We start from the raw sequence: 21,327 nt of genomic DNA, 5'->3' as shown, positions 1-21,327 counted from the left end.
TGTCGGAAGAGTGTCCAAGTTATAATTTAAACATTTATAACCATAATTCTAGTTCATCTGAGAAAGCTTACTTTATTAGGTTTAGAAGTACAATCTATTCAATTAAAGCATTTCTCAGATAAGTACTCTTGAGTGGTTAGAAGTATTTTCCTAAACATTAGACATACATATTTGGATCTAGGGTTGTCGTTCACCATTACAAGTAGGAACAGTTCATCTGAGATCAATAAATAAAGATCAGTTTAAAACTGCTGGAAAAGAATTAAAGAATTGTGTCTACTACATTGTCTTTAAAAATAAAGTTAAAAGCATGAATATGGTTGTTGGAGTGTCTGTTCATAGATGTATGAGCTAGATAAAGGGCATTTTGCCATAATGTGTCAGATTATTTTGACTTCAATATTTCATGAGGCATGTTAAGGTAGTGCCTAATGTGAATAATAGTGATGGAATCTGACCTTTGCATGTGATTTTTTTTTTTCCTTTTCTATAATGATAGTGAACATCTGAAGTAAACCATATATCACTTAGAAAGTATTACTTTTTTGTTATGACATTTGTCAGAGTGAACCAATTGGAGCTGGTTTTAAATCTCGTCTCATGATCCATAGTCATTCTTTGTCCTGTCTTTCCAAAACAGAGCATAACTAAACATTCAGGAGTGATTGGTAAACCACTTCATCAGTGAAAAAGTAGAACTACAAAAAACTTTTTTAAAATAAATAAATAAAAAAGTAATTTAAGTTTCAGACCAGGTGGTACAATCATTCTTACACTGACTGTACCCCTGCAGTTGTAAACAGTCTGTAGATTTCATTCAGCAGTGGCAAATTCTTGCTCTAAATTGTGAAATATCAAGTCCAGAGGTAAAAAAGAAGTGAAGGATTATAGCTCTGAATGTGTTTCATTTTTGCCCGTTGCTTGAGGAAGGCCACTCTAGACTGGTCTTGCTTAGTCCTGTCTTTTTGTCTCATAACTTCAGGTTATTTTGCCACATGTCCTTGAAAGAATTCCTTTGTCCTCCTCGTGAATCCTTGCCAAGTCTTTTCTGACTGCACAGGATGCACATAGGTATTGTATTGTCATTCACCCAAACAGTATGTCCTCTACAGTGACACTATGTTTTCATTAGTATGGTGTGGCAAAAATTATTTTTAAATATGGGGTGGCATTGAATTTTATATTTCACTTTTATATACATAATGAATCTAAACTGAATGTGGATAACTTGTCAGGATTAAGTCGTGGAAGTGAGCAATATATCCAGGTTTCTAAAAGCCAAATGAAGCCAAGTGAAAAAACAAACAGTGTTTAGTGTTTGGCTTGATCCGGTGATGATATTAAGAGAGTTTTATGAAGCAATCAAAGATTATTTGGTCAAAAAGAGCAACGCTGTAAAGTAGACAGTGTCATATGAACCAAAAAGTTTCACACTCTTGCAACTGCAGGCTGATACCAGAATCACCAGCACCAGCAATTTGTGCCTTTATTTGGTGATAAATTAAACAGGTCTTCCTGAGCTCACACAAGCAGAAAGAAATGATCTCAGACATTTGTGAGTCACAGCGTGTCTGATTAAGTTAAAGGTATAGGAGGTACAGAAAACTGCTGTGCGTGGCTATTTCAGATATATTATGTTACTGACACTGCGGCAAAGACAGGCGTTGTAGGTTTGGCATACAAACATAACGTTGTTTGATCTTACCAGCAATGCTGAATTTGTCAGAAAAAGCACCAGTGAGAAACTTTCAGCTTATGGAGTTTACCAACAGTTTTAATGTACTTTCCAGGCAGCCGATCTCAGAAAGTGTTTTCCATAATCCAAGTCTGCTGAGACTGCTTCAATTGCATTTATCACTTCAATAAAGACTAAGTAGAGATTCATGTTCTGTCTTCAGTATTTTTCTTACATTTGACATGCTATGACGGTGGCTCTTCTCTTTGCTTTAAATCCCACTATATTTCTAGAGTTACACTTTTTTGCAGCTCTGAGAAGTGATTGATAAACTTTCTATCTGGAGTTAGATAGCAATTATAAATATCTTTTCGTGACTTACTGCATACTTGCTGTTCCAAAATGGAGAAGCATACTGCTCCAGAATGTGGGAGCTGTGCTTGCATCCATTAGCTATTCCAGGAGAGCGTTTCTTTTCATCAGACAGAACTCCTTAGGGGTACATTAATTTCTGTGTTTGGAGAACTCTTAGTAAAACATTAGAAGCAAGTAACTCAGTTGTAAACTACCTTCAACAATATATTAGCTCTGAGTGCAACAATGCAATTTGGTTTTTATTTTGAGATATTATCTCTTACTGTGTACATTGTCCTATATTTTCATCACTGGTGAACATAGGTGAGCTATTTATGATTATTATTATCCAAGTTTTCAAAGACACATTGAAAGTTCAGTTTTGTTAATAATCAGTATTAAATTTGCTTATGCCCTTTAGTTCGGACATAAGTGCAACATGGCCCATAAAATTCCTTTAGAGCTTTGTGGATATTTTTATGCCTTGTTGCTTAATGAGTCATTGTGTACCATGACTTCTTTTCCTGTTATTCATCATGTGTTAGATTGAGTTGCAACATTTTCTTACAATACATGTTATTGTATTGAACTTTACTAACCTATATATGGAGTAATTGTACTTTTCATAGGCACATGACTTTAAGCATACTGGTATCTCTAGTGGTTGAGGTTTTCTGAGCAAAGCAGAATGTGTCAGACCCCAGTAGTATGCTGATAGTACTTGCTTGAACAGCCTAGCCATTCACCTTTATGCTATGCCTTTTCCTCATTTTAGTTGGACATTAGTACTGCCGTTATGTATTGTTGCATTTCAGTTTGTCTTCAGCATCTCTTTAATTAAGTATCTTAATTGCTATGTTAGCTTTTTATATGTTGTTTGAGTTGTATTGTGTTGTTAAGCAGGTAATAAAATGACCAAGTATATTTTATTACTTATTGTAGAACTTGTTCAGGTGAGAAAGTTAGTGTGTGATAAGCCAGGGTAAGAGTTTATGGCATGAGGACTTAAAGTGAAATAGTTAGTGCTCTATACAATTTTGTCATCTGACTCATGCCATTAATATTCTCTTGTAATCAAGCCATTAGGGTTGTATGCTTTTACCCACCATAACATCGCCTACTAAATTGAATAAGTATGAGAAAAAAACCCAAATCTATAGTGGGCTTTATTCAGTGTTTAGCTTTCCCTTTTGAAGTATTTGAATTCTATTTGCAGTAGAATTATATTTTTAGCTAAATTTTTTCCTCCTCACCCCAGTCATCCTCTTCATTTCCAAACAAAACAAGTAGAAGTGTTATGCGTGTTATCCTTGTATATATAGAGCAGCCCTTGACAGATGAAAGTTTAGCAGCTGGTTCTTGATTCTTGGATTCCTCTGGTAGTACTTGCATGTGCTGTTGAGAATCTGCTTCCATTTTCATTTCTCCCTGAAACCAGAAAGTCCAAAATATTTCTGCAGGATTGGCACTTGTTTGCCTAAACGAATTCCAAGTCATTTGGAAAACACAGGAACATGCAGAATATGTGACCAAAACCAAAGCTTCCTACTTTAACTGTGTGAGAGAATGGAGGCTGACTATTTTGATGTAGCCTCAAAATCAATTCTAACTGAATTAAAGTTACATGAGAAAGATCAGTTCCAGGAATCTGTGACCATAGCTTTAATTCTTGTCCATGCTTCATTTCCACTTAAGTCAAGGTGTTTTGAGGGAAAAAAAAATCATAATATATTCATATAAGGAGTCTTAGCTACCCTCCTGTCTTTCTCAAAGGATTATCTTTCTATCTATATTAAGAAATTCCTATATATGACTTTCTATTTTATGTATTTTCTACAAGCTGAAAAAGCTTCAGCTTATTTACTGTTCTGTTTTTAATGAGTATTTTTAATTTAGTCTGACAGTCATTGGCAGTTTTCCTTTGGGTCTACACAAGTTCTATGCTACGTTTTTTCCTGCAGTTGTATTATGGAAACATTCCTTAATACGTGTTTTCTTGAAGTGGTGTAGTTGTGCTCTTTCCTCTATCAACCAAGTCAGCTGGAAATTTTTAAAACCATACCAGCCAGGTCACTGTCATGAGGATTTTATCACTGTTAAAGCTATAAGACTGGTCTGATAGCTGTACATCAGAGTGATTTTGTTCAGTTTTTTGTCATTGGTCTAGCTGAATTCTTACTAGATTCTTACAAGTCAAGACTTACTCTTGGAGCAGTAGTGAAAACCTAAGTTACAGAGTGCTTTGCATGAGCCTTTGCTCAGCCTTTTTTTTTGCCCTAATACATGTATTTGTTGATTTCTCTTCTTGGAAAGGATAAGTAATGCAATCTTCCCTCAAAAGATAAGAGCTTATACCCGTACTTGTTCACTGGTAAAACTTTATTTTTCAAGCATTCGTGTTTATCTATATTGTCTACTCATCTAAAAGTATCTACATGTTTGTATCTATGCAAACCTAGTTTATACCTGTTAAGCAAGGCATTTAAAAAAACTAATTTCGATTCATTGATTAAGGAATACTTGTGCTGTTTAGTGCAGCAAAATTAAGGGTTACCAGCAATTTGTTCAATAAATCCGGTAATATTTGCAAGGAACTTCTTGGCCCAGATTGTAAGTAGTCAGGAAAGCCTGTGTCCATGACTTCAGTAGAAGAGAAATACTTTCCAGTATTTTCAAGTAGAAGAGAAATACTTCCAGGATATTATATTCCTGATTTAATTCTTTTCAGAGTGTATACAGGTTTTGAACAGGAACATTAGATGGCAAAATCAAACTGCAAAGGATGATATGCTCTCTGGCCTTTAACAAAAGCCAGAGAAGAATACTGTGTGTTAAAGATTTCTAGGGAAAGCTATGCACATACATATTGCTGCTTCTGTTACGTACCTTTGATCTTCATTATGATGCTAAAAATGTGTCAGTGCCCTTACAGTAGGGTTAGATACTTTTATAAGTGGCCTATACTTTTAATCCTCCTACAAACAGATTAAGTTATTTTACCTTTTATGCTCATCTTTCAGTTAAATGTAGTTGCCTACCCCTTGTGGTTAATTATATGCAAGAAAGGTATTCTTTTGATGTAATTTTATACTTATCTTTGCATTAGCTTATCATAATTAGTTACTTAAAAGCCAGACAGTTAACATATTATATGGGTAGCTTTAATACTGAGCAGCAATGTTTCCAGTAACATTCTAGAAATGCTGGAATTAGCATAAATCAAACCAGGTGCATTCTTCAGAATACTCGCACTGTTATAGGCTACATTTGCTACCCATTTTGGTCCGTGCCAGTGATATACCACAATCTGGGCCACAAGTAATAGCAACTTGCCTATTTTTGTTAATAACACTAAATATTAATATATGTAGTCTCCAGATGCTGAAATTTTCAGAGACATGTATGCATGTTTTCAGTAACAGATTCCTGGGAAAACCTGTGTTAAATGCATAGTGTGGTAGTTAGTTAATCTTTTACTTCTAAATTTAAAACAAAATTGCATGACATGAAAATTAAGGATAAATATTTTAGTCTTTCAGAATTTTTTTCTAATGCAATAAGAATTTTGCATTTCCTGTATTAACTTTTTAAGTACAGGATAAATTAACTTCAGTAGCTGCAAAAAAACATGTAATGGCATGTTCCTCCTATGGTAATATTTAGAACCAGTTCAGCATTTTCATTTGAGTTTGGTATGGTATATTGATTGGGGTGTTTTTACATATTTTTTTGTTTCCTGGAGAGAATAAAACTCTTCTGCTTTTAAAATACTCAACTCAGTTGAAATAGGCTTACTGATTTTTATCTAGAGTGTAAAAACTGCGTTCACTTTCTAGGTTGCTGCCATGAATATACATTTAGGTTATGCAGGATTTTGTCTTATTATGATCAGTCTTTATTTATGTAAAGTAGAATTCTGACACCATTGATCTGTATTATTAAAATGCATAGAGCAACTATCATATTCTGGGCTTCTGCTGAAATATGTTTTTAATTGAAGCAGAATTATAGCTATATATTATAAATGTGAGTCTATTTAAGAGTACAGCACTGGTTACAGTGCCTCATTGCTGTTCTGATATTACAGGCTCTGTTTCGTGGGTTTGGATTTAAATGCCATCATGTGTCTAGGATAGGTGCTCAGTGCAAGAAGACTTTATTCTGGAAGATGTGCACTTCCAGTTGATTTGACAAACCTTGTGAAGAAAGGCTAGAGCCAGATACTCAGTGATACTTGTATTTGTGTTTTAGATAGGTAGGTAGTACTCTGAAAAGGGGGACTTGCGTGTCCAGGTCTAACTTAATAGTGCCTCAGTATAGCAAATAATTCTAGAGAAGTCTTTTATCTTCACTTTCCAAAAAGGTGGAGGAAAGGGGAGGTAGGGGGGAGAGAGAGAGAAAGAGGAGCAAAACACTAACTTATAAAGCAAGCTTCAGGTGATTAAAAACTAAAGAGAAGCTGGAATTTTTACTTCTTTCTCCATCTACAGTGCGAAGGCCAGCCACTGTGACAGATCTAATCTAATCTCTGTTAGATTAGATTAGATTTTATAATATAATCTGTGTTAGATTTCATGCTATTCCTATCACAGAACGCCCTGCATCTTTCAGGCAAAAGCTAACATGAAAAACTAGAATCCATAGATTTAACATTTTTATACGCCATATAGGGCTAAGTAGATGTTCTGTACTTACCCGTGAATGTCAGTGTTCCTGTACTTAAAGTGTGCAACTAAATTATTAATGATGATTTTAAGAGAGTCAGTCTAGACCTTAAATATTTGTATTAATATTTACATGATAGGAACTTTAGTTTCAGTGCTAATGAGTTTTTAGTCATCATACGTATCTAAAGAGCATCAAAAAGCACATTGGAAGCGAACATCTGAAAGAACTCTAGGAAATGTGAAATCATGCTCATGTCAACTGCTTTTCATAAGACAAAACAATTCATATCTCCAGTACCACTGAAAAGTGGTACATTTTGAATGGACAGAAACGTGTGTGGATTTACACAGTATAACACTGGACAAGTGTTTCTCACTGTCACAAGCTATTATTGTTGTGAGTCAGATTTAAAAAATCCTTCACCAGCTGTTTCAGCAGGCTTTGGAAAGGATGTTGTTTTTCCCCTGAAAATCTTGGTATGTATTAAAAGTGCAAGTGTTCATAGGAATGTTAGTTAGGAAGGAAGGGTATGTCAGGCAAGTGGCATATCTGCTAATAGACAGGCACTAGAAGCTAACTGAATTTCTCTCTTGACCAAAACCTTTTTAACAGTCTTGAAGAAAGTTTGTTGAAGCTTCCTCTGAAATATCTATTGTAGCCTACGTCTTGAATCAGGTGGAAAGTACTGATAAATGCTCTAGTGCTGGTCAGTTGTCATCATCTCTTTTTCTATGCCAAAAGTTCAGTGGAAGCTTTTTCTAACCAGGAAAGGTTGCATTGAATATATTTTTGTGTATTTGCAAAAAATAACCTTCCTCTCCCAAGTAGGTCAGGAATTTCAATTATTAGGGACATATTAGTACATAAATACCAATAGACGAGCAAACATAAATAAAAGTCAATTTTATAACATATTTTTCAAGCACATAAAAGAAGTTTTGGATGGCAAAGTAGAGAACTGCTTCTCTAGAGGGAATAAAATTTAGCAATATAAGTCCAGTTGTTTAACACAGCATAAATTCCAATAGTGCAAGTAGTCTAAAATTATCATCATCAGTGAGTACACTAATGAAACCTTGTTTTTCTTGTAATTTCAAACTGCAAAAACCAAGTCTTTGGGGCATAATAAGATGATAGCATACGGTATCTGTTTTAATAAATGATGTTCAGATTGGAAATAACGTCTGATGTTAATGTATTTTGAAATCTTTGTTGTTAAGCTTTCCTTTATTTAGTGAATGTTATTGCCCATGTTGACCACAGATGCAGATGGAACAGGCTTGTATTGAAGATTTTAAAAAAGAAAAAGAGGAAAAGGAAAAAAAATATTTCTTCTCCTGTACTGCTCAGTGACTCAGTGTTGTCTGGCATAGGGTTATTTTGTTGACTGACTGCCACTGGATTTTTATTTACGCTTTTTAATTAACAATTACAGTTTAAATACCTCGTATAAATCTGTGCTCTGTGAAGGGGGGGGTGGTTGTTCAACTTTATTATGTTATTTTAGTATGCAGAAATATCACAGTATTAGATTTCACTAGACCCCTGTTTTATAGAGGTTCTCTTTACCTTTTAGAAGATTGAAAATGACTGCTTCATTTTGGGTTGGTCTCTGTTTCAGTTTATATAATTTGACTGCAGAAACTCTTCTTTCAAGAACAAGACCCTGCAAGCATTTTCCTTATTTTTTTATAAAGTATATTGCAGCTGAGGACTGTTTAACTAATATGGTTTTATGGGTTATAATGAGGGCACCTCACATCATATTTGCCTTTAATTTCTATAATATTATTGTAACAATGAATAAAGTATTTAATTACCTTTCCACCATGTCAGGGTCTTTTCTTCTTCCAAATATACTATAGGAAATAAGCACAAAGGATTTAAATTGATCTCTCTTTATACTCATCTGCTCATGTAATTGATTCCCCCTTATTGAAACCTATTCTTTCTGTCTGTATAGTGAAGATTTCTTTGCAAAGGTCCAGCCCCAGCAGGTTGATTACACACTTGTTACCTGTAATTCAATACAGCAGCGCCCTGTTTACAAAGTCCAGATTTCCTGGGCTGTCAGTTAGGGCAATCAGCACAAAGACCAAGAGCTTTTGGAACTAAATAAACAATGAGAAAAACATTCAGGGCTGCCAGTAACCTTCACAGGTAATTTAACAGCCTTTGACTACAAGGCATCAGTTGCTGTAGATGTCTGCCGAGTATGAAATCTGACATTCTCCCTTGCCATGTTCTGCCAATAGGTCCGTGTGTAATCTCTCGCTGAGGTTCACCGCCACTGCACTGCACTCAACTAAACCGCTTTTATTATGACGGACGCCCACACCTGCGTTCTGTCACCTACGTGCCGTGTACTCTTCCAGAAGGATATAGCAAATTATTTAGAATTTCATGGTTAATGAAATTAGAGACGCTCCCTCGTCCCTTCTGCCATTCCCCTTCTGGTCAGCATCCTGGCCAGCACAACCTTTCTGAACTCTGCTTAGAAATGTTTAAATACAAATAAAGAAACTGCTTGATCAATTCTACATAAATTGGACTCTGCTTTTATTGCAGGGAACAGTGATCTCTATTTTCTAGATACCCTCTAAGTTTTGGACAGATCATTTTATTGTCTAAAGCTCTGCATTTGTGTATTTTTAATTGAACTTGGTTTATTTCTGATGTGTTTGGTGCCTTTTCTGTCAATTCAGATAATGATTAGAAAAGCTATTTTAAAGAGCACGACGTAAAAAAGCAGACAAAAAACATCTATGAGGAGAAGAAAACAGAGACAGGGATTCATCTGTGTCTTTGTGAGAAAAGTTTGCATCTTTTTCTTCAGCAGTCAAATCTCTTTGCAAGTAGATAAAATTAATGTTATCTCTACAAGGTTAAAGTGCATTTGTTAAAAAAAAAATCAAGCTAACAAGTGTATACATGTAAGTTAGATGTTTGTTTTTCGTATAAACTACATAAACCATCCAACAAATAAGTGCTTTATTGGCTGCCTGCAATGTACTCGGTTCATGGAATCCTTCCTGCCTTCTTTTTTAATTATTCCTGATATATAAATCTGTAGACATCTTGCAAGCTGTTATGAAGAATCTATTTTTTCATAACTGTTGTACAAACAGAAGAACTGAAATGATTTAAAAAATCTGGGAAAATCTATTATTCAATTACTTTTTGACCAGAAATGTGTTCCCTCTTCTATTTTTACACTTTCACTGATGAATTTCTGAGCACCTTGTTGTGGTCAGTTTAATAGGAGATAGCTGAAGGTATTGTACAATAGACACTCCCCATTGCTTGATTCACATATCTACCCTGTAATTCTGCCTTAGGGAACATGCTTGTGCAGCTGTAGATATATGCGTATCTGTGGCTGAAACCCAAATATATATTTTTAATGTTAGTTTAGTTGTTCTAATTATTTGCTGTATTTGATTTGGCAATGAGCATACAGATTTGAATTATATAGACATGATTTGGGCATAGTGTTGGAAAGGAAGGATTGTTATGTGGTGGTGGGGTGAGGTTTCTTTTTAATTATATTGTTCTCTGCAGAAGTAGAGGCTGGAACACTGGCATACCAAAACCAGTTTAGTAAAAACATTGGTAATTCAAGTGAGAAATTCCAAATTCATTTGGGGATCCGTAAATGTTTGGTGGTGTTTCTGTGGTCCCACAGGGACAGGGAAGAGGATAACAAGAACATTATTTCCATTGTGCATTAATGGGTTCAGGAACAACACTGTGAGGGCAATGTTTTTACTAAGAACAAAGTACTGTAAAGATTTCAGTGTTTTACAATCTGTGGGCACTGCAACAATTAAAGATTCTAGTGTAAAAAGTGCTAATGTGATCGTTACTGGAATAAGGAATTTGTCATAGGGTGGTAACCTGTAGGAAGCAGCCATGTCCTGTGTGAGCTAGCTCATGGAAACTGATGGAGTAGACAGTGACAACTCAGTATTTATGATACGTTTCATGCTAGTGGATCCATTGTATAGTCAGGATAGGTTACATTTAACTGTTTCAGCAATGGCAAGGTAATGAAGTGCCACAGGCAAGTGTTCCTGAAGTGGCATGTGGTCCCCCATCAAGTTGTAGATCACTTAGACATTGAATGGTCACTACAGCTTGATTATAATTTATCCTTATTACGTTAGGTTCATCTTGGAGAAATAGTGGAATACTTTTCATGGAAGGTATTGCCTGAGACTTATTTATTTTACGTACAAAATAATCCATACTTGACAAAAACTAAGATAATTTTAAGGCCCAGTCAGAAATGTGACCTGCAAGGATAGCTACGTTCGTGTTATGCACTGAAATTAGCCTTACCTAAGTGAGGAATACGTTCCCTTTGTGCTTAGCGGTTTCACTGGCAGTACCTGTGCTATCTTTTGCATTTTCTTACAACAGCTGAACTAAGCTGAAGTACCCAAATGCACCTGTAGCCAAGAGGATGCTTTTACCGTGTGTCACAGACTCTTCAGACATTTCTTAGAAGTGTGGCCAAAAAAATAGTTGCTGCATGATCGGTTTTTTTGCAATGGAAGAAAACTAGCCCCTTTTGGACACCCAAGGAAAACTGGAGGAAAAGTATTGGAGGACTGGTGGCTTTTGAATTGCAGTAGCGCACTGCACAGTGATGATTCTGCTTTAAGTTTTAGCCATTCTCTCCTTTCTGGATTAACTGATGGGTTTTTCTGTTTCTGATTTGGAGCTAGATTTGGAGACATAGGCTGAATTATATTTCAGAAGTGAGGATCAACCTAGATTGCTAGTCTATGGTTACTGTTGTTAGTGGGTTTGATGCTACAAGCAGTAACACGTGCACACAGGTCAAAATCAATTGGAGGGTTCATGTTAGGACTTCACTTCACTTTAAGTATGATTATGACAAAATTACGATTAAAAAGATTTGTTGTAGATATCTACTAACTCAAACTTTGAATGTGCTTCTGCTTTAGGACCTCTCCCACTTAACTTCTAAGTTGATGAAATTTTGGCCTATGTAGGTCTCTTTAGAGATACTTTTTAACTCCCTAACTATATCCCACACATTTGAAATATTTTGATTTTATTAATTTGTATTCTATTTTTAATTTGACACTTTTTTAAATTTAATTTTATTGTGTTTTATTTGTGTCTTATTCTCCATAGAACTCTCCCAGTGGGCAAGACTTCTGAAATTTCAGCAGCAATTATGTTCAATATCAAAAAAAAAAAAGAAAAAAAAAAAAAGTGGCTCCTCATTAAATGAAAAAAAACCAAAAACCTGTTACTACTTGATTTAAAAAATTAAAATAAATTTTCAAAAGGTATTTTGCATCAGGAACTGCAGCTACTCCTGCGTTTGTTTATTTTTTGAACTGAGCGGAAAGCCCTAGCTACCACGTATCACAGTAATGTGTGTTAAGGATACTCAGATAAGACAACACTTAGATATTGTTGTTTTCAGAACTAAGCCTTTCCACAGTCTGTTGTTAGGTTTGGTTCCAATTTCCATTGTTGACTGCTTCTCTAGTACATCTCATTTGGCTGATCATGCGCAGTAATCTAACAGCCAAGAGTGATCAGGAAAGGAAGAGAAAATGCCACTGAATCTTGAACTTCCACTGCTGATTTCCCCCTCCCCAAATAGTGTGAGAGCATCTGAAGACAAATCCTACACATTCTGCACCTGTGCATAAAAAACTAAGTCAGGTTAAAACTATGCACTGTTAGATTTTTCCTGAAAAAAATGGTTAGCAGTTGTTAGCTGCAGGCTGAGCTAGGCTTCTTCTATTTTAATGAATTGCCTCATACCTTTACACTTCAGGGCAAATTTAATAGTGCTGTTGCTATTTTGATATCTCTGGAGTGTAATGTATTTGCGTTACAGTATAATTGTATTTTATACTTCTTTGGTTAACTTTTGATTCTCAAATTCATCTACCCATATCAGAGGGGAAAACAGACTGAAGATATTTTAACCGTGTTCTAATCATTCCTGACTCTTAATTTTTAAACAACATATTAAGCATGTTTTTTTGTCTCTCAACATATGTCAATTCAATGGTATCAGGCCACAATTCAAAATAGGATTCTTACAAATCAATTTGATATATTTTTCAAATCCAAAAGAGTGTTAGGACTGCCAGGGGAGTTCTTTATATGTCATTTTCTGTCAGCAGGGGTTTGTTCATTTGTTTGGTTGGTTTCAACTGAATTTGTGATCATGGATTCCAAAACAGATTAACTTAGATTAGTAGGAAACACCAAAAAGATATTTCTATGCCAAATGAAACAGGTTTTCCATAATGCAAATAGGCATTAGTTGATAAATTCGTGCTCTAAAGTGAAGCCGCTAATAAGCGTAAAGCAATATGAGTAATAGAGTAGGAGTGTTGCACAAATTCAGAGATTTTTTAACAAATACTAAGGTACAGTTAATTGTGGTGTCCTTTACTGGGGCTGTACCTGCAGTTAAAGATCACACTTTTGACAGGCAGGCAAGAAAATCTAAAAGGAATGGACAGAAGACAGGGGAGAAGGCAGCATTCACAGTAGGTAGACTGTTGCATAAGTGAACTCCAGGGGATCAAAGAGCAGTATTTTATGAAATGTATTTGTATGTTTCCTTTGCCATCTGTAGGGTCTTGTCTGTTTTTTTGTTCTCTCACACATGCACAATCTCTCTCATTGTTTTTCTTATTTTTTTCTTCCATCATATTCTTTATAAATTCCTTTCTTAATTATGTCAATGACATTAAGAATTTGGGGCAGGGGAAGACTTGTAGAAGACACATAATATCTCTGGCATATTTTATGATGGAGGAAGCACAGCTGGAATTTTATCAGAATGTCACAGCAGAACTGCCACCACAGCTAGCTTTATGCTCTGGAAACTTTAGGGTGCTTTTCTGGGGCGAGAGTGAGTTGGTTTGGGCTTGGCATTACGGTGGCTGGAGGCAGTAGCAGTCTCTGGTGGTAGAAGGGAGAGAGATTAGTCTTGGGGTCAAGAAGTGTAGCAATGGAAGGGAAGTGTTGTGTAGTGGGAGTGTGTGACCTACAGAGCATGCCTGGTTCTTCACATGAGGTCTGCTAGAGGAAGAAATTTTCCTGCGGTGTAGGAGGAAGGAGAGAGAAAGTATGTATTTTTACAGAGCTTGTTTTATTGACTCTCTTTCTGCTATCCTCTATGCATAAAATAAATATTGTTTTAATAAAGTGTATATTTCCTTTTTTGGCCTGGAATAGTGTGTTGAGAACTGTGCTGTTGATGACTGCTTGCCTACATGTCACTTCTCCCTCCTTCAGCCAAAAGTATCTTTGCTACCTCCTGTCATTTTCAAATTGATTTTACAGGAAAATGCCATTAATGACCATGCCAAAGAAAAAAGATGGGGTTTGGATGTTACTCATAGACATGACAGGAGCCATGCTGAGGAGTGCGTGCAGGATGCAACTCTTTCTTTAGTAACAAGACTGTTGGTTCTGCTGCTTCTGAAACTGCTCTTTGTAGAGAAAGTACCAGAGTTTGGTAACTTGAACGTGTTTATTCCCTTACTGCTTTGGTAGTAGCTTCAACTTTAGGTGCATGTGAGGTCTTCCAGGATATAAGAAAAAGTTTAATGGATCTATTCATGTCTTTTCTCCAATATTCTTCTGCACCTCAGACCCATCTCAATGCTGAAGGTAAAGGAACCCCTTCTAAGCTGACATAAAGAGTCAGAAATCTGCTATTTCCCTGTTTCTCCATCACCTCCACTTTTATAAAAGTACTGGTGTTAGATGAAGGGATAACATAAGGTTTATTTGAAAATGTATTCCTGAGAAGTGTAGCATTTCTGCCCCAACTTAGTCCTACTGTTATTTGGATGCTAGCATATATCCTGAACTTAATTGTTCTTCCAGAATAATTTTTCCAGTTCGATATTCCCTTCTCTAAATCAGGTTGCACAACAAAAAGAAAGTGATAGCGTATTTAGTGTTTTATTCCTTTAAAAATAAACATAGTCTGTCAATGGTATTAGATAAAAATATAGATATAAACTAAATTTCAGATATGTATTGACGTTATATATCACCATAATGCAAATCCAAGCAGTATTTATTTGCCACAATCAGTGGATGCACTGATTGTGTCCTTATGAAAATAAATGCTTCTTTTAAAATGTATAGATCAAATTAATGTACCAAATAAAGCAATGTTTTTTTCCCCTGAGTTTTTCATCAAGAAAGTTTCTAAAAGAAAAAAATTATGAAAGTCATGTATGAGTAACAGAAAAATAGCTTTGAGATTGGTTTTCAAGGGTCAAATATCTTTAACTTTTAATATCTTTAACATTTATTACATGACTGAAATTTATTTTAACATGGAAGGTGGTTTAATGCTCTGTGTACGTCCCTGATTCTGGAAAGTAAGCTTTATGAAAATTCACTGAAAGCAAAACATTGAAGTTATATTTTTTTAAGATCACTTTTTGATGTGGGTTTACTATCACTGTCACAGCATCTAAGACTTCTTTGGAAGAAGCTACATAGTTAACAGTTTTATGAAGGGATTTTATCATGGAGACTTTTGTGATGGATTTGTACATACTACAGCAAAAATTGCAGCAATAAAACAGATCTTACCCAAATGACAAGTTGAAACACATAAATTTATTTTTTTATTTAAATGAATTTAGTGCTCTTGAAAAGTGCCAGATTGACAGCCACAGAGACTGAATACCTCTATTCCACAGATCAAGTACAGAAAAATCCAAGTGCAGGATTCTCATGTGGCCCTGCTAATGTCTTAACCTTGATCTGTAGCTACCACCTTTTGACATAAATAGTTCAGTCTACTTCCTCATTCGCTCCTTAGACTAAAACTGCCAACAAAAGTGGCAAATGTGGTGATGTTGTAGTGAAAACTAGTCAGACAGAACTGCTGACTGATGTTACAGGGACAACTCACACTCTTGAGTAACCACTGACCTGGCCAAGATTCAAAACAGTGTGATGTATATGTGAAGGTTTCCGCATTTCTTTGCCAAAGTCCCAAAGTGGTTTGTCATCTGAAAGGTATTCCCCTTTGCTCCCTGACTAAATCTAGCCAGTGTTAAGAGCTTTTATGCTCTGTCCACATACAGCAGCATTTCAGTTACAACTTGAGCAACTATTCGAAGGATCAATTGCTCATTTATTTCTTTTAGTTCAAAGAAATCAAAATAATTGCCCTTAAGACCAGGTTCGAAGACTCATCCTGAGAAGGGTTTCTTGAGCTTTGCCTCTTCCTCCCCATAACTTTCTTTGCCAGTGAGTCTGATCAGTAGTAAATTACACTGCACTTGGCAGGAAAGATTAAACAAATTGTATAGGCTTGGGTACACTGGGCTTTGGGTTGGCAGTAGCATGTCTGCTTTCTCTCGAAGCTGACTTTGTCCATTTACGTTTCTACACTGTGACTGGAATTAGCATGTGTTTAAAGTAGTCAACTTTAATTATTTCTTTGCAAAGGTCAAGTAAAATTATTGTCCTGTTATACAAATTCCCCCATATTGAGTAGGGACTACTGTGAATAACAAGAGGGTGTAATATTATTTCATTGCTAAATAGAATTAAGATGTTCTTAAGGACAGTAATGCAGACATCTGCCACATTGTCACTGGGGTCCGTTTCAAGTCAGAATGTTGATCTTAGATAAGAAATAACGTATGAAAGATTTTCTATAGTTTTCAGGTTTTATTCTGGGTCTATGTCTAAAGCTGTACTGTTGGACATAGTTTAATTATGCTCTCTGTTAAAAGGAAGTATGTTACTTCTAGTTGTTTAAAACATAAAATTTAAACTGAAAATAAGAAGATTTTCAACTTGCAGATGGGCAAAAGAACCTAAGTACTGTATTGGTCATTGATTTGGTTGGAATGGTAAAAACTCTCACTGGCTGACAAAAATTCCATTTGACTTCACTTTAGTGCCTGATGCTTTTGTTGTTGTGGTCAGGTTAGTGGCTGTTGATGCAACTTGAACTGCAGAACCAGTGTAACACTGATATGCACAAAACTATTTTTTGTTATCAAAACTAAGCAGTCTTATTGTAATACTGGTGGTGTAGTCCTCTATTGTGCTGTCCAGATGGCACAGCTCTTACAGATACGTTTGATACATGCCCAATACCATAGATTTCTGGGTCAGATCTCGCCTCAATATTGAGAAGTGATAGATCCTACCTAGCACATGTGTATTGATTAACAAGTGGCTTTTTGCTGGAGTTAAACTTTCCATTGTGCGGCTGGTTTTGTGGGAAAGTTAGCTGCACTTTGTGAGTTCTACTCTGCTGTAACTTTCCTTAAGAGGCTAATAATATATATCTGAGTGAAATCAGGTGGGTTGGCAATAAACTCAGATCAGAGCTTTCCAACAGTAACAGCCCAGCTTCAGAAGCTCTGTAATCTTAAAACTTTAAGCTTTTAAAAGCACTATTGTGAACACTTTGTAAAAAAAAAAAAAAAAAAAAAGAAAGAAAGAGAGAAAAAAGTTAATTCTTCCAAGTAAGTAAAAAAATTTAATAATTTTGGTAAATGATCGTGTGGTAATTATTAAACTAATATGTAATTAGCATTTTCTAATGACAATCATAATCTTGACAAATGCTTTCATTCATTTTGTTCTGATCATTAAAGACTTTAAAAGCACTGATTTTTGTTAACTGAGTCCCTTGGCTATTCATCAGTGATGCAATTCAACCTAATACTCCAGTGGCCAGTAATCAGAGAGTTGCCTATTAAGTGAAGGAAATTTTATCATTGTCTTTATGAACATCACCTTTATTTCTTCTCTAACACAGCAGGTAGATAGAACTGTAAGAGCATCCAACTGATACATATTCATTCCTTTTCTAAAATGGTGAATTACACCAATTTTTGGATGTTTTACATGATCAAAATTCAACAAATACTTTGCTAATAGTATGATCTCTGAGGCTGTTCAGGTACAGTATTTTTTTGGAAAGCTGAACCAGAAATAGATTTCAGTCTTCTCAATATTTGTCTGTTATTAATTCTTCAATGTTTGATTTTCTTTGGGGGGATGCTGTACTTTTTTCTCTAGTAAAATGGCTATTGTCCTTTCTTCAGAAGCAACATACTTGCTCTCATGATTTCCTGTGGATAGCCATTACTATGATAAATTATTTATGAGCTTGAATCTGTAAAATGGTACTTAATTTACATCAGAGAAATTGAACATGGCGTAGCTAAATGTTCTACTGTGTGCAGGCAACACATCTTCTAGCCAGTGCTGATGTTCAAATCCCCTTATCCCACTTTGCATCCCAAATCCTTTCCCCTTGCAATTCCTTGTATTTTTTACCTCCTCCATGGCAGAGATATTCTTCTCATCCTTAGCTCTCTGCAGCAACTCAGTGGCTGCTCAGGTCTCTGTCCTCACTTTCCCAAAGCACACCCTGAATTAGCGGCCCATCTGCAGCCTATCTCCTTTTCCAAGCATGTTTGTCCTGTGGAGTCTCAGTTTTAGGTTTTTTTCTGTGCATTTGGAATGGGGTTATTTTATATTTGCAGAAAGTGAGAGATAAAATGAGCATGCAAAAAGTATAGCAGTGTAATACATAGCCACCAAAATATTTCTGTGTTTGTTTACTTTAGAATTCTGAGTTTATACAGAGCCAAACTGACTTCAAAACTAAAGGACAGATGATCAGAAATGTGGATAAGGACAGCATGTTCCTCTGCTTTATTTAGCATTGAGCATATTAATGGATGCTCAATAAATGGCAATGATTTTGGAGACATGATGATTGATGTTTCTTGGATCAAAACATAGAGGTTTTTGTTTAAGAACAGCCCAGCTGGCAGAGTGATCCTCTTTTGAAACTGTTTGTGATCAAAATATGTCAGAGCCATATCCATAAAATACAGTAGGCAAGACTTTTTGTCAGTGGATTGGTTAATTTATTTTAACAGTAAACTATCAACTTTATCTTTGATTATTCATCCCTCCTGTCACACCACATTCCTATCAGGGAGTTAGAATGCTGCTCTTTTCTTTGCTTTCCAGATTTTGTTTCTTATGTTGTAAACATACTGCTTTCAAAAAAGGGTTCTGTATTTTTGGCGTGAGAATACATACAAGGTAGTGAAAAGAGAAAATTACGTATTTATTTATGTACAGAATTGTACCACATGCATGCTTGGGATAGCTAGTATTGAGGGAGAGAAAGCTATCGCACATCTTCTAAGTAAGTAAGTCATCTGTGTAACTCAGCAATGCCATCCTCCCTAGTCAGAGTAAACCTCAGTGAGAATGGTATAACCCAAAACTTAAAAAATGAACAAATCTCTTTCTCTGACATCTCAGCTGATTGTTCCTCCTAAAGAAGCAATGCTTTGGGCTTTTGAGTTAAGAGGACACTGCTTCCAAATTAATGGCTTCTAAGATACTTAGTACAGATACTTAGCAAAGCCAGTTAAAGCCATCCTTGATATTTCCATGGTTAAAGAGGTAGGTGGGAATTAAAAAAGAAAGTAGGCAATTTAACTTTCTTTTCCCTGCCCCCTTTTTTTGTGTCCACCTCTTTCTCCTCCCCTTCTCTCTCCTCCCAGCTCTTTTTTCACCCTTAAGAAAAATAAATCAGTTACAGTCTCCTTTCTGACCTTTCAGTTTGTCATGTATATTTTTCTTTGGGTTTTTAATGCTTTTTGGATACCCTTAAGAGGAAAGCAAAATTTCTTACGGAAAAGCTCACATAGTTGATTACACTTAAAAAAAAAAAAATAAAAGAATTAATTTTAGATGTTGGGAATCTTGGGAGCATATTTACCAGAGAAAAGTAAAAACACTTCATATATTTTTCTTCCATTTGGAAACTTTTTCTTTCTAAATTGATATTATTTTTTTTTCTTTTTTTTAAGTAACCCATGAAAATACAAATTGTTAAGGAAACTTAAAACTCTGAGTCTCTCCATAGGCCAGATACTGTAAACTGGTAAATATCCAGAGTAGACATTTCTTATTGTATTAACGTGTAGCAACAGCAACCCTTGAACTAGGGTTATTGACAAAATAGATTGCAACAGCTCCAAAAGAGTGGCTTGATTGTGTCTGAATGCATTTAGCCAGCTTTAATTCCTGAATTAATTATACAATATACTATAATGCTACAAAGAAGAAACCATTAAAGTTGCCTGTGTCAAAGGGAATTTGTGTGTCAAGGAGTAGATTGTGTTATATAGTCACAGCTGCGAGTCTGGGTTGTATGGGGAGATCGTCTGCTCAAAACTAAGTTCTCCAACAACCCTCTGGTTACAATGAAGGCAACAGAACGTTGCTAGTGCCAGCTCCAGATATTGCTGCATATCTGGTCTTTTTTTCTCTAGGTGGTAATTTCACATCTTTGTTACTTGCATTTAAAGTCATTGAGTTTCCCTATTCCCTCCAAAATGGAAAAAAGGAACTGTTATTACTTAAGTGTTTGAGTCTAGCAGCTTGGGACATTAAACCCTCAAATATCTGAGCTAACACAGCTTTAGAAAAGATTGCAATGATTGGTAACACTGTAGTGTTGGAAACTGTTTCAAGAATGACTCTTCCTGACTGTGACAGCCATTGCCCATTTCTTTAAACATTCTGTGTAATGGTGCCTTCGAAGGTAGAGCCAGAACTGTGCTTACTCCCTCCCTACTTACTCCCATCTGCTTTTTCAGTTCAACTGAGGCTCTGATCTTTTAATGACTACTCAGTGAGAGAAAACTTGTTTACCCTGTCAAAATGCCTGTGCAGCCCATAAAGAAATTTGGTTCCTAATGGCGACTATAATATTGAAATTTCATCATGTGTTGCTTTTCATGAGAGAGGTGGGCATTTGAAAAAATGACATAATTTCTCACAGAGGTGTTGTGATCTTTGAGGGACAAAGCCTCATGCCAACTGCATACAAAACAAGTGGCTGGACCTAGGTCCTGAATACATTTACTGCCAAGAAATTGGGAAAGAATCCTCTTCCCAGTGCCCATAAAGCAGCTTTTGATCTGTATTTCTGAAGCTGTGCTGTTCGTTGTTGCTTTCTTTTGTTCTGCTTCTGCCTCCTTTTTCCCAGGCAAGCCCGTTTGCTTTAGCCTGCCTGTTTGGTGCTTTGCAGAGTGTTTCTGTAAAAGGTTAGCACGTAGGTTTATGTGCCCTGTAAAAATTCCTTGCAAATATTGTTCCATCATTACTTAGTAGAAGCACAGCACTTCTGCTGCCATGGTGCTCTTGACTGAAGGCATAAGTGGTATATAGGCCCCTGGATAGTTCCTTTGTGCTGAAGTAAATTTTGCTTAAAATTTTTACTTGAAACAAGGATAATCATGTTTGCATGTGGCACAGTTACTTTGGCAGCCTCAGCATCTCAGCCATTTTATGCTCTCTCTTTTTTTATTATTATTATAACAGTTGTCCAAACATACAATCACATGGTACAATCTGTCTGGAAATTTTAATTCTGATGAGAGCAGAGGTGGGAAGAAGGAGGTGGCAAATTGAAGGTTTCAGTATTTTAAATTCAGCTTTTGCTTCAGTCTTCTAAGTGTTCCAGAGTCCTCCACTGTGATCACGTCGCTGGGAAGTATAAGTGGTCTCAGAGATACATAACTCGAAAC

The 21,327-nt window shown here is 35.9% G+C and overlaps 1 protein-coding gene across 1 annotated transcript in view; it reads left to right on the top strand.

Annotated features, from left to right (window-relative positions):
- Positions 1-21,327, top strand: part of ZNF407 (zinc finger protein 407) — a gene marked incomplete at its 5' end in the record, with an annotated part of 96,406 nt that overhangs the window by 19,153 nt on the left and 55,926 nt on the right. The gene's annotated exons all lie outside the window — the stretch shown is intronic.

The sequence above is a fragment of the Nestor notabilis genome, unplaced genomic scaffold (genome assembly GCF_000696875.1).
Source record: "Nestor notabilis isolate BGI_N333 unplaced genomic scaffold, ASM69687v1 scaffold8568, whole genome shotgun sequence".
Classification (NCBI taxonomy): Eukaryota; Metazoa; Chordata; class Aves; order Psittaciformes; family Psittacidae; genus Nestor; species Nestor notabilis.
This window is presented reverse-complemented; position numbering and strand designations above follow the sequence as displayed.